The 11,882-nt window shown below is 43.6% G+C and overlaps 1 pseudogene; it reads right to left on the bottom strand.

Moving 5' to 3' along the window:
- Window positions 1–1,926: 1,926 nt before the first annotated feature.
- On the bottom strand, window positions 1,927–2,828 carry LOC125531394 (annotated as a pseudogene).
- Between the last annotated feature and the right edge of the window lie 9,054 nt (window positions 2,829–11,882).

Below are 11,882 nucleotides of genomic sequence, written 5' to 3' on the forward strand. Positions count from 1 at the left end.
CCCGGAGCCCCGCCGGAACCTCGCCGGAGCCCGAGCCAAGGTAGCCGCCCGCCGCCCCGGTTTTATGAGAAAAACCAATCCGGTTTTTAGAAAACCCTAGTTTTATTTTTTTAGACCGTTTTTTTCTCCGATTTATTTAATCCAGCGAGCGTTCACTCTTTAGTTCGTTCTAACAAACGCGTTCACCATTTAGTTACAGATAACGAACGTCCGTTCGTTAATCTGTTCGTTGTTTTTCTTTTTCTCGGATTTATCCGTGATTATTTCTGATCGCGATTTCTGATCCGATTTTCGTTTTAGTTTAACTTTTCGCTCGTTTATCGGAATTAGACGATTCAAGCGCCTAGAGTTTCGTCTCGAAACCCTCTTTCCGTTTAACCAACTCAAACAAGTTTTTGCTTCTGTAAAATTCGACCTAGGTCAAGATTAGCAAACGAAGCTTCTTTCTTTCGCCGTTTGACTTTCGTTGCTTTGTTTAATTTGATTCTTTTTGTAAATCGGAGTTCTTAAGTTGAACTTTCTGGTTAGTTCTCTTATTTGAGTTTTACCCATGCATTAGATGAGTACTTATTGTATGCTTGTTTGATTGCGATAGAGTACCCAGAGTGCGCCGCTTGCTACTTCGAATCTCTAAGTTTCACGGATCATCAGCAAGGCAAGTAACACCTTGATCATACCTCTTACTACCCAGTTTTTATTGCATTAGATCAATCCTCAAACATTGCATGATTAGGATCTAACTAAATTGTGGGTTTGGGAAGTAGATGAGGTAGTACCTATTACCTGTTTTATTATCAAACCCTTGGGAGTTATCTCTACGTTTGCTTATTATGCCATGCTATGCTAGTAGACGTGGATTGGGTGAGTGTATCCATGACAGATGTGAGATTGTTATATTAATGGTTTATTTGAGGTGGCAACTTGAACACACATCTGGGTGGATTGAGACACCTGGGTATTGTAGCGATTGCCTGTTTTTCTTTATGGACCGCCACCTAGATTCAAAGGGATCATGAGATTATTCATACTAGAAACTTCCGTGTGCAGCCACAAGCTACTATGGGCTCTAGCATAGTTGATTAAGTCGTGCGAACTCTTACAGTGGTAGACTAGCAGATGTAGGGGAAAGTAGGTGTAACGGTCTACCCGATCGTAAGGTGCTAGCGCTTCTAAAAGACTATGTCTCGGTCATCCGTTTCTCAAACACCATGTAGTGCGGGAATCCCAACGGAGGAGATCGAGTCTTGTGGGGAAAAGTGCGCAAACCTCTGTAGAGTGTATAAACTAATCATGGTTAGCCGTGTCCCCGATTATGGACGTCTTGAATATCTAGTACTTGGATTATCATGTGAATCTCATCATGTTACCTTAATTAATATTGTTGGGTTTTAAAGATGATGCTAAATTGGGATTGAGAGGATGTCTATCTTCTCAATGTTTAACAACCACCATGATAGTTAAATAAAATTTATTCCTTTGCAGTAGGGAAAAATTGGCTTTATGCAAAAACTGTAACCATAGAGCTTTCCACCAGCCATATATGCATGTAGTATAGCATTATTCTTTCATTACTCTCTATGTGTTACATTGCCAGCATATTCCATATGCTGACCCGTTTTCGGGCTGCAACGTTCATGTTGTAGACTTTTCAGACGACGAGTAAGGTGCCTTTAGGTCGTGGTTCTATACTCAGTGATGCCGTTGGAGTTGATGGACTCACTTATCTTTCAAACCTTCCGCTGTTATCGTTATTAGATGGCCTTAAGCCATATTTATTGTAATAAGTTCTCTTTTGAGACATTTGATGTAATAAGTGTGTGATTGCTACTCTGTTATAAATCCTTCAAGTACTGTGTGTGTCAGCATTACTGATCCAAGGATGACACTAATGCACAGAGATCAGACTGGTTGAGGTCTGGTCGCTACAGTCTCCGACTTTTCCTTTCCTGAAAAACAAAGAATTGTCGAGGTACACATTGTTTCCGTGAGCAACGCCACGTGCCTTGTTAACCTTTACGCTAGTAAGCATCTCAAAGCTGCACAGCCTCATCACCTCTCGGGTAACACCAGAGATCTCCTCCTCTTCGGTCAGCGGGACCCCAAGGAATTTCGCTAGCTTCCTCACGACTTCCATCGGATCTGTCGTAATATCTTCATACTTCAAGAAAAGGACATTGCTAGGTCTGGCTAGGCTCTCCTTCCAGTACTCGAGGCAGTGATCCCAGAAGGGGCCATAGGGCCATCGCGGAACTCACTGAAAGCCTTGTCCATCGACAAAGTTGAAGCCATCATAAGCCTTATTTTTAAAGTGCAGCCTTGACACCAATGCATCCTTGGGATCCCGACACAGGTACACAATTCGACAACCCTCGTCCAATGGGGGGTGTAATGACACTAGAATGTATGTGGCGAGAAGCCTTGGAGAAGGGTGTCCCTCGATGGCAGTATGATCAATGCCGGCACCAAGAATCTCGATGAAAGGCATGACGTGTTGAGGATTGCGAGTGAGGAGGGGGTGGTTGGCAAAGCTGTAGTGGGAGCGGTTGGCGATGGTGAAGGCGAGAGCCTTGAGCCACGCAGTGCCACATTTGGACTTTGTGGCGAGGATGATGTCGTCGGGGCGGCTGTTGAAGGTACTCCTATCTTGAACCAACAGGATCCCTTTGAGTATGTGCGGCCTGAACCAGTACTTCTTGTATTGGATCGGTGGTTGCAACCACCCTTTGAATCGTGGGGAGTGAGAATATGAGATCATTGAGGGTTTGGGATGGAACATCTTCTTTGGTGGCGCTCTCTGGGTCACTACTCTTTGATGGAACATGCGCCATAGCTGATGATGGGCAAAGCTGTGAGTTCGTGGCTTCTTGATCGATGCACGTTTCTGATAGTACGTAATGACACGAGAGGGGTCGATCTACACCCTTCGTCCTAAAATAATAAGTCTCTCAACTTTATATTAACTTTATACAAAGTTGCATTAAGTTTGAGATACTTATTTTGGGACGAGTGAACTGCGGCAAGATTGTTAATGTTTCTCTACGTACAAAAATAGATGGATCTTATCGAGATGCTGTATTATATGGAGCAGGAGATTGGCGTGGTGTTAATATTTCAGAAAATTATTCTGGTAGATCTTTCGAATAACATCCACATGTATATACGTAGTACACCTAGTAAAAAAGAAGATTGATTATCCACCATCCACGATCCCTCTCCTGCTCGGTCTGACTTTCCGTCCAACTTGCCAAGAGTGTTTACAACCGGACCCATATCCGTCTGAATGCCCAGGTAGCAACGGCGGAGCCAGGAATTATGCACAAGGGGGGCCGAACATTGAGCAAACTCTGAAGTTCAACAAGATGTATGGATTTTTTTTTTGGGAAAATATATTTGAATGAGCTGCGCGTATGTATAGCGAAATATGCACTATTGTTACTGAGAAAGTATTGGTAACATAAATACGTCACATAGATACCATGGAAGCAAAATATGCAATTAGATGATGATGAACTAACAATCATCAATTGAACTGCATATACATTTCTTTCTATTTAATCCAGCAATAACTGATTTTTGTAGGTTTTAAGTTGAATAAAATGCCGGTGTGAACTTTTAAAATTATTTTAAAAACGAATTAACCAATAGTTATTTATAAATTACAACGCCAGATTTTTTTTAGAGGAAACTACAACACCACCACACCAGATTTTGCCTTGTCCTTGTGTATTTAGCCTCGTACTACATTTTTTTTGGCGATGGGAGAGAGAAGAGAAACTGCAGGAATAAAAAGGAGGCACAGGGAAGTGTAACTCGTGTCTGTGTTGCACTTTTCACCACATCATTCAGTGGGATCGTCTGTGAGCAACGCTATACTCTAGTTTGTCAAAATGCTGTTCGGGAGAGGGATGTACAAGCAGCCACATAGCTCTTTACATATACTCCATGCAGAGTATATCTTCAAAAATATTCTGCATGTTGGGGGGAGCCGTAGCCCCTGCTGGTCCCCCCTCCCCCCCCTTGCCAGGCAGCCAATCTGATGCCCCATATCCGGCCCAATCGTCCGGACTGACCGATAACCCCATATCGAGTTCATATGTGGGGCGGATATGGGACCCCCATACAGTCCAACACATCGGATGTGGCCCACTCTGGCCCACATGACTCCATATAAATTGGATCATATCTGCACTCCGGACAAAACCCTAGCCGTATTCCACTCCACCTCTCCAGTTCACTCCCCTCCGTCCACAAGCTCCCGTCCGGCAATCTTCCACCTACTCTTGCATGGCGGGCAGCGGATCCAAGTCCTACACCTCCTGATCCGTTGATCCGGAGCTCGTGACATGTGGCCCTGATGAGGAGATGGCCGTCTGCTTTACGCTCCGCTGCTCCCGGGAGGAGTCGCCCTACGACAGCGGTCAGACTCCATCCGACGGGAATTCATTGCGTCCACCCAGATGGAGCATGGATTCGGTGTGAGGCGTGTCGCCACTGACTCACCGAAGGCGGTCCGGTGTCTGGCGTTAGAACGCCATGGCGGATGCACAGCCGCTTTGTTGGCGCACCGAGGCAGAGGCGAATGATTGGGCCTCGTTTGACGCAAATATGGCACGGCGTGCCTGCCGTGCGAGGCAGCGGGCGCGGGACGCTGCGAAAGCCCTCGCGGTGGACGTTGGCGAGGCGGAGTCGCACTCTCCGGCATCGCGTATGGTGCCCGACAACCCCTGGCACCGCAACGCGTCGTGGTGGATATGGCCGGCTCCGACCACAACATATCCATCATCGACCTCACATCCATCAGCGATGTGCATGGCACGGACTCCATGAGGAAGAGCAGGCCATGGGAGACGACGGTGACTCGAGTCCCGTGAGCCGACCAGTGTCCCATGTTCTACTCTACCTCGCTGGCGACCGCATCTCCAGTTCGAGGGGCTCAGCCGTCCGTCAGACATGGACAGAGCGGAACAACAAGGGTAGATGCTCTAAGTAGTATTGCCTAAGACTAACTCTAGTAGATTCGCCGTATCATCGACCGTCATCCATCATATGAAGTGACGCTGGTTAGGCATGTGTGTAAATACAGTGTTGCCAAACGGCTGCCTTCTTCTTTTTCTGTCATTTCCTTCAAATCTATGGGGCAATTTAAGATGTATTTAATCTAACCAAAAACATGTATCAGCATGATAATTACCAACTACTCTCCCTATAAATTAATATAAAATGTTTTCAATCATTAAAGTAGTGAGTTAAAATGTCTTATATTCATTTACAGAGGAAATACTATATATTAGTTAACAACTATAGTGACCTAAAATGCATCACATTACATATATTTTGTAACTTAAAATGTTGTTAAGTGACATTCTCAGAATGTGCAATGTCGCTATTCGACATTGCTAGTACCGCCTAGTTCAGTTCGCCGCTGGCGCTGCCTGGTCGTCGTCCTCCCCTCTCTGTGTTTGTCTCTTAACGAAAGTGGTATATCTTCATGGTGCCATATACCCTGGTCTTCACCGGTTTTCACCGAATGCTAGTTTTCATATGATATCATATGATATCACGGGTTGTCTAACACCCATTTTCATAAGTACTTGCTTTAGAACACCCGATTATTCCAACATTTTCTTTCAGATGGTTATTGCTTTTTTTCATAGTACTTAATTTGTGGACTCCACTATAAATCCGATGTCAGGTTTTTTTACCATGGCAAATCATGTTCTTCAAGGAAGTTTAAAGGACAAACATGGCAAATTTGCCTGAGTTTATTATTTTATTTTATTTTGTTAGAAAATTGTCGTGCTTGTAAACTAAATTTGCCATCATCGCGCCAATATAAACTGTCATGAAAAGTGTCAGATTTGTCAGTGTTTCCGTAATTTGTTTTTTTAAATGAGAGGGGTTTCCCCCCGCCCCAACTTTTTATTGAAAGCCAAGGCAAACCAACACACACAGACTGTTAAGCAGCGCTCGGCAACAGCCAATGAGTAGCTGTCACAGACGAGAACATGAGCAGGGTTCAAACAACTATCCCTATTACAGTTGGTGTTTTCCAACACAAGTCTCACGAATGGATGCATAGCCAGTAAAAACACATATGCTAGCCCTAGACAACTAGTCATACGTGCCCCAACTATGGGTCCAGGGTGCTCTTTTTATCCCATTCAGCTCCAGGCGATTCTAAGCAATTCCCCTCTTTGATAGTCCAGCAGCTTTAAACACCGAAGGAGAAGCACACCCTGATTTTCTAAGCATAGGATTTTCCACTGCCTGGTCGTTGCCCCCAACAGATTCAAAACACAGCGTATACTTTGCCATCTTCGCCCCTGAAAAACAAAATCATTTCGCAAACGCCATAAGCTCCACAAGGCAGCAGTAGCAGATATATTCAAAGCTTCACATTGTTTTCGTTTCCTCCAGAAGGAGGATAACACAGTAAAAGAGTCAGGTACACTAATCTTAAAGCATTCAGCTAACAGTTCCCAAACCTGCCTGGCAACAATGCAGTTAAAAAACAGATGTTGGATAGTTTCTAATTCCTCACAGAAGACACAAGTCTTATCCTCTACATGTCTACGTTTGGCTAAGTTGTCTCTGGTCAGGCTCTTATTGTAATAGATCAACCAAAGGAAGACATGAATATTAGGGGGGACTTTAATTTTCCATATATCATCTCTCATCTCAGAAGTGATCCCTCCAAAGTTAATAAGTTTGTAAAAAGACTTGATGGAATATTTACCAGATGGTTCCAGCCGCCAAACAGGCTGATCTGGTGAATCAGATAAAACAACTTGTTTCACTAGATTAACAAGATCACTCCATCTGGATAGAGTTTCTCCATTCACACATCTCCTAAAGGTTAGTTGGAGTTCACCCCCAACCCACACTTGAGCCAGAGTAGCTTCTTGTTGTTGACAGATTTCAAACAAGTCCCAAAAGGCAGTTTTCAGGGAACAATCCCCAATCCACGTGTCATGCCAAAAGGCAATTGTCTTACCATCTCTAGGGATCCACCTATAGAAGTTTTTAGCTGCTGTCAAAGCCCAGGATAAGCTTTTCATGAATGGGGATCCCGTGGTAGTTCTAGTACTAAAGAGGTTTGGGTTATCAACATTATATTTGTAAGCCAGAATCTTTTTCCAGTCACTAGCTCTATCATCAAAAAATCTTTTTCCCCAGGAAGCCAGGAGGACCATATTGAAATCCCTAAGATTGGGTACCCCCAAACCACCATAATCCTTCCTCCTGGAGATCAGGCCCCAGCTAGCAAGATGATATTTATGAGTATCTCCCACATTCCCCCAGAAAAAATGGGACATCTGAGAAGTAATCATGTCAATGGCCCATTTAGGAAATTTAACAATAGACATCAGATAGGTAGGGATACTAGCAATGTAGGTAGTAAGCAAGATCAGTTTGCCTCTACAAGAGAGAAATCTCCCCAACCACCCAGCTATATTCTTGATAATCCTGTCTATAATGGGTTGCAAGTCTTCTTTTCTAAGTTTTTTAAAGTGCAGAGGCACACCTAAGTACTTAAAGGGGAAATCCCCCAGCTGACAGCAAAACACCTGAGCAAATTCCTTAGCCATTTGATCAGGTACATTGATAGTATGTAGGTCACTTTTGTGAAAGTTAATTTTCAAACCAGAAAGTTTCTCAAAGCAAGTTAATATCCACTTCAGGTTCTTGGCACACTCTACAGAATTGTCAAGGAACAGGATAGTGTCGTCAGCATATTGCAGGCTGACCACTCCCCCAGGAATTGCATTAGGCAGAAGCCCACATATCAAGTTATTATTAACAGCTTTCTGCGGCATTTTAGAAAAAACATCAGCCACCAAATTAAACAGCAGGGGTGAATGGGGGTCGCCTTGTTTTAAACCTTTACCACCAGCAAATTGAGGGCCATTGGTGTCATTAATTCTGACCTGGAATGTCCCCTGGTGAATAGTAGACATCACCCACCCCACCCATTTACTGCCAAAGCCTCTAGAAAGAAGCATTTCCTTCAGAAAATCCCAACTTACTCTATCATAGGCTTTCTCATAGTCTAGCTTAAGGATTAAACCACTGGAACCAGACCTATGAATCTCATGAATGACCTCATGAGCCATAGCCACACTTTCCAAAATGAACCTACCTTTAATAAAGGCAGTTTGGTTAGATGAAATAAGTTTGTCACACAAAGGGGAGACCCTAGTGGTCATGGCCTTGGAGAAAATTTTAACAGCACAATTGCTTAAACTAATAGGTCTAAAGTTTTTCATATCTCTAGCCATAGGAACTTTAGGAATGAGGGTAATGATGGCATAGTTCAGCTTATACATATCTAGAACACCAATCTCAAAATCTCTAACCATCCACATAAAATCCTCTTTAATTAAATCCCAGAAAGTTTGGTAGAATAAAAAAGAAAGGCCATCAGGGCCAGGAGCACCACTGGCAAAAGAACTCATTATAGCTTGTTTGATTTCATCTTCAGAAAAAGATCTCTCTAGGGTAGGGATGGCAATGGGTCGGGTTTGGGGCGGGTGGAGCTGGTCCAAATCCAACCCATGACCCATCTTCCTACCCTCAGCCCATCCACCAAATTATCCATGGGCACAACTTGTGCCCATGCCCAAACCCGCTGGATACCCACATACCCATGCAGCTCCATGGGCATAGAAAAGTCAGCATGAAGCCTTTCCAAAGATCAAATTAACTCGTCATCATTCACTCACAAATGACAACATAAGCTACATGCATAATTAGGCGACAAGTAATACGATGAGTCCTTAAGTGTGACATACCAGAGGTTGATTCTGCAGCATATGGCTCATGGCACAAGTTGCATATTTCTTGCCATTTCCCTTTGATTTGCTCTTTCTACTGTCACGGCATATGGCCCCACATGTCATACAAGTATCCATTGGATATCCATGGAGCACAAACTATAACCATGCCCAACCCGGCTGTTCGTGGGTATCCATATCCACGGACCCATGGGCAGAAATGTGCTCCATACCCTTGCCCAACCGGGTCGGGTATCCTTGGGTATCCAGATCCATGGATAAAATTGCCATCCCTACTCTAGGGCTTCTCTTTCCTCATCACAAACCATTTCATCCACCTCCCAGAAATCAGCATCTAAATGAATGTCAGGTCTAGGTTCAAAAGCAAACAACTCCTTATAAAAGGAAGTAGCCACATCAAGCATATCTTTGGTGGAAGTAACCACCCCCCTGGGCTGTTCAGTTCAGTAATATGGTTCTTTCTATGTCCATGGTTAGCAAGAGCCTGAAAATAGGCATTGTTCCTATCCCCCTCTAAGATTTTCCCGTCCCTCGATCTCTGCCATAAGGCAGTCTCTTCTTTTTTCCAAATATCATCAAGCTCTTGTTTGACATTTTTCATCCTCTCGGAATCATCCGCAGAAAGCTGTTGAGATTCAGAGAGGACATCAAGGGCATCAAACTCCATAAGGAGTGCCTTTTTCTTTTTTTTTAAAGCAGCTTCTCTGTTAATGTTCCAACCCTTGATTTTTTCCTAAGCACTTTAGCTTTAATCATCCAATTGTCAGCAGAAGACTTAGAGGAGGCCACGGAATTCCAAGCTTCTGTAACCACCTGGTGGAACCCAGGTTGGGCTAACCACCATTTCTCAAACCTGAATGGTTTGGGGTTAGTTGGAGCCCTAGCACCAGTATCAAGTACTAAAGGTGTGTGATCACTCCCAACCCCGGGAAGAGCAGTCAAGGTAGAAAAGGGAAAATGAGCATCCCAGTCCACAGAAGTGAACACTCTATCAAGGACAGCAAAAATTGGAGAGCTCTGATTATTAGACCAGGTGAAGACTCTATTAGAAATAGAAATTTCCATCAGGGCCCATCTATTGACCCAGTCATTAAAGAGGAAGGTAGTTTGTTGATTAACATGCCCACTGCTTTTCTCAGTTTCATTTCTAACTAAATTGAAATCCCCACACACCATAATAGGATAAGAAGCAACATTCAAAGTATCATGCAACTCGGCTATAAAATCCATCTTAAATTCTAAGTAAGCAGAACCATAAACCAACACCATCTGCCAAATAAATCCATCAGTCTTATTTTTGATAGTAGCTACAATAGAAAATCTTTGGTTAATAAAACCAATAATCTCAAAAACATTTTCTTTAAAGCCCAAAAGGATCCCACCAGTAGTATTATCAGCAGGTAAAAAGTGCCAAGCATAGTCATTAAATTTGTCAATAGTTTTGAGGAAACCCTCAGCAATAACTTCTCTTTTAGTTTCTTGGAACCCAATAAAGTCAGGGTTAGTTTTGGCAATAGTATCACATAGGCACTGAATTTCCCCAGGTTGTCCAAGGCCCCTAATATTCCAAATTAGACCTATCATAACTAAGCAATTTTAAAAGGGTGAGATAAGCCACAAGTCTTGGTCTTAGTCAGTACGGTGGGTGTTCTTCTGCAAGCATTAGCAGTGCCCACTGGCTTACAGAAAGAAGCACTCACAGGTGTGCTAACTAAATCATTAACCTCAAGATCAAGATTCTCAGGAAGAACATTTTCGTAAGGGTCTGTCTAGGACACATCTAGATGTGATATAGTTATGCCACATCTAAGCTGATTTTCACTCTGTTTGTGGTCTATTTTTTTTGTCCTAGTTTTTTTTTATTTCTTGTTGATGCATTATATACTTGTGGGAGGTTAGATGTGACATCCTTAAAAAACATCTAGATGTGAATTAGACAAACTGTTTCCGTAATTTGTTTGTACAAGCTGATAGTAGGAATATTAATTTTGTTTCCATAATAAGCATATGTATATATACGTACACCCGGTAAAACAAGAACATGCAGTCACGTACATACTGCATATGGCTCAATCATCCATCCATCCACAGTGAACACCTATCTCTCTCTTTCTGTTAGAACAGAAAATTCCATAGAAAAATATCACTCCTGTGCAGCCTGACGTTTCCACGGCGCTACGACCGGCCTGGCGGGGCGGCGGCTAGGGTGGCGGAGACAGTCGCAGAGCCGCCGGAAGAAGTCGACGACCGGCTGGATCCGCGACAGCAGCACGAAGACCGGCCCGAGCACGCCGCCGGTAACCGTCATGATCGCCATCGGCTCCATCGCCCCCCGCTTCTGGTGAAAGAAAGCTCGCCGCAAGATGCAGAGATTTGGTCTCTGTTGCTAGCTAGGTGAGATGAGGTGAGGTGAATGGAAGGTGACACATCTTATATGCTGCCTTGCTGCGGTAACCGCGGGCAACCAAAACGCAAGTCTATTTATGGAGGCAGGGAGCAGTTATCAGTGCTTGGCCAAGGTCTGACTCAGTGCATGCAAGTTGAAACAGACAGCAGATTCTTTTTCAGGTAAACACCAAATACATAATGGTAATACCAGTTGCAACATCAGAGGGCGATTACATATACATACATATACTATATACTGATGATTGATACGATACATAGAGATGGTGCTACTCATGTCTGGGAGCATGGTAATTTCCCTGCCATGAGAAGCATGGATGGAAACAGTAAAACGCAAATGGTACATCCATTAGCCAGGTTAATCAAACTAATTACTACCATCCTCGACAACACGATACAGACTCACTCGGTTATTAGAATCCGTTGTTTTACTACTACTATTACTACTACTGCTGCTTCCTCTACCGATATGATCCTAGTCGAGCTTTTCAGCCAGCGGTTACAATGCAAGCAAGAACTGCTATAAACCCCAGAATAATTTCCTGGCGTCAAATAAGATAAAATAAGCGATTACCTGCTCCGCGCATCTCGAGGCACTCCGATCATCATGGGTCACATCCATGGCGATCTTGGATATGAGCAGGAAATAATACCATCATGGTCCTTCGATGGTGATCCTGC

Source organism: Triticum urartu, unplaced genomic scaffold (assembly GCF_003073215.2).
Source record: "Triticum urartu cultivar G1812 unplaced genomic scaffold, Tu2.1 TuUngrouped_contig_7011, whole genome shotgun sequence".
Classification (NCBI taxonomy): Eukaryota; Viridiplantae; Streptophyta; class Magnoliopsida; order Poales; family Poaceae; genus Triticum; species Triticum urartu.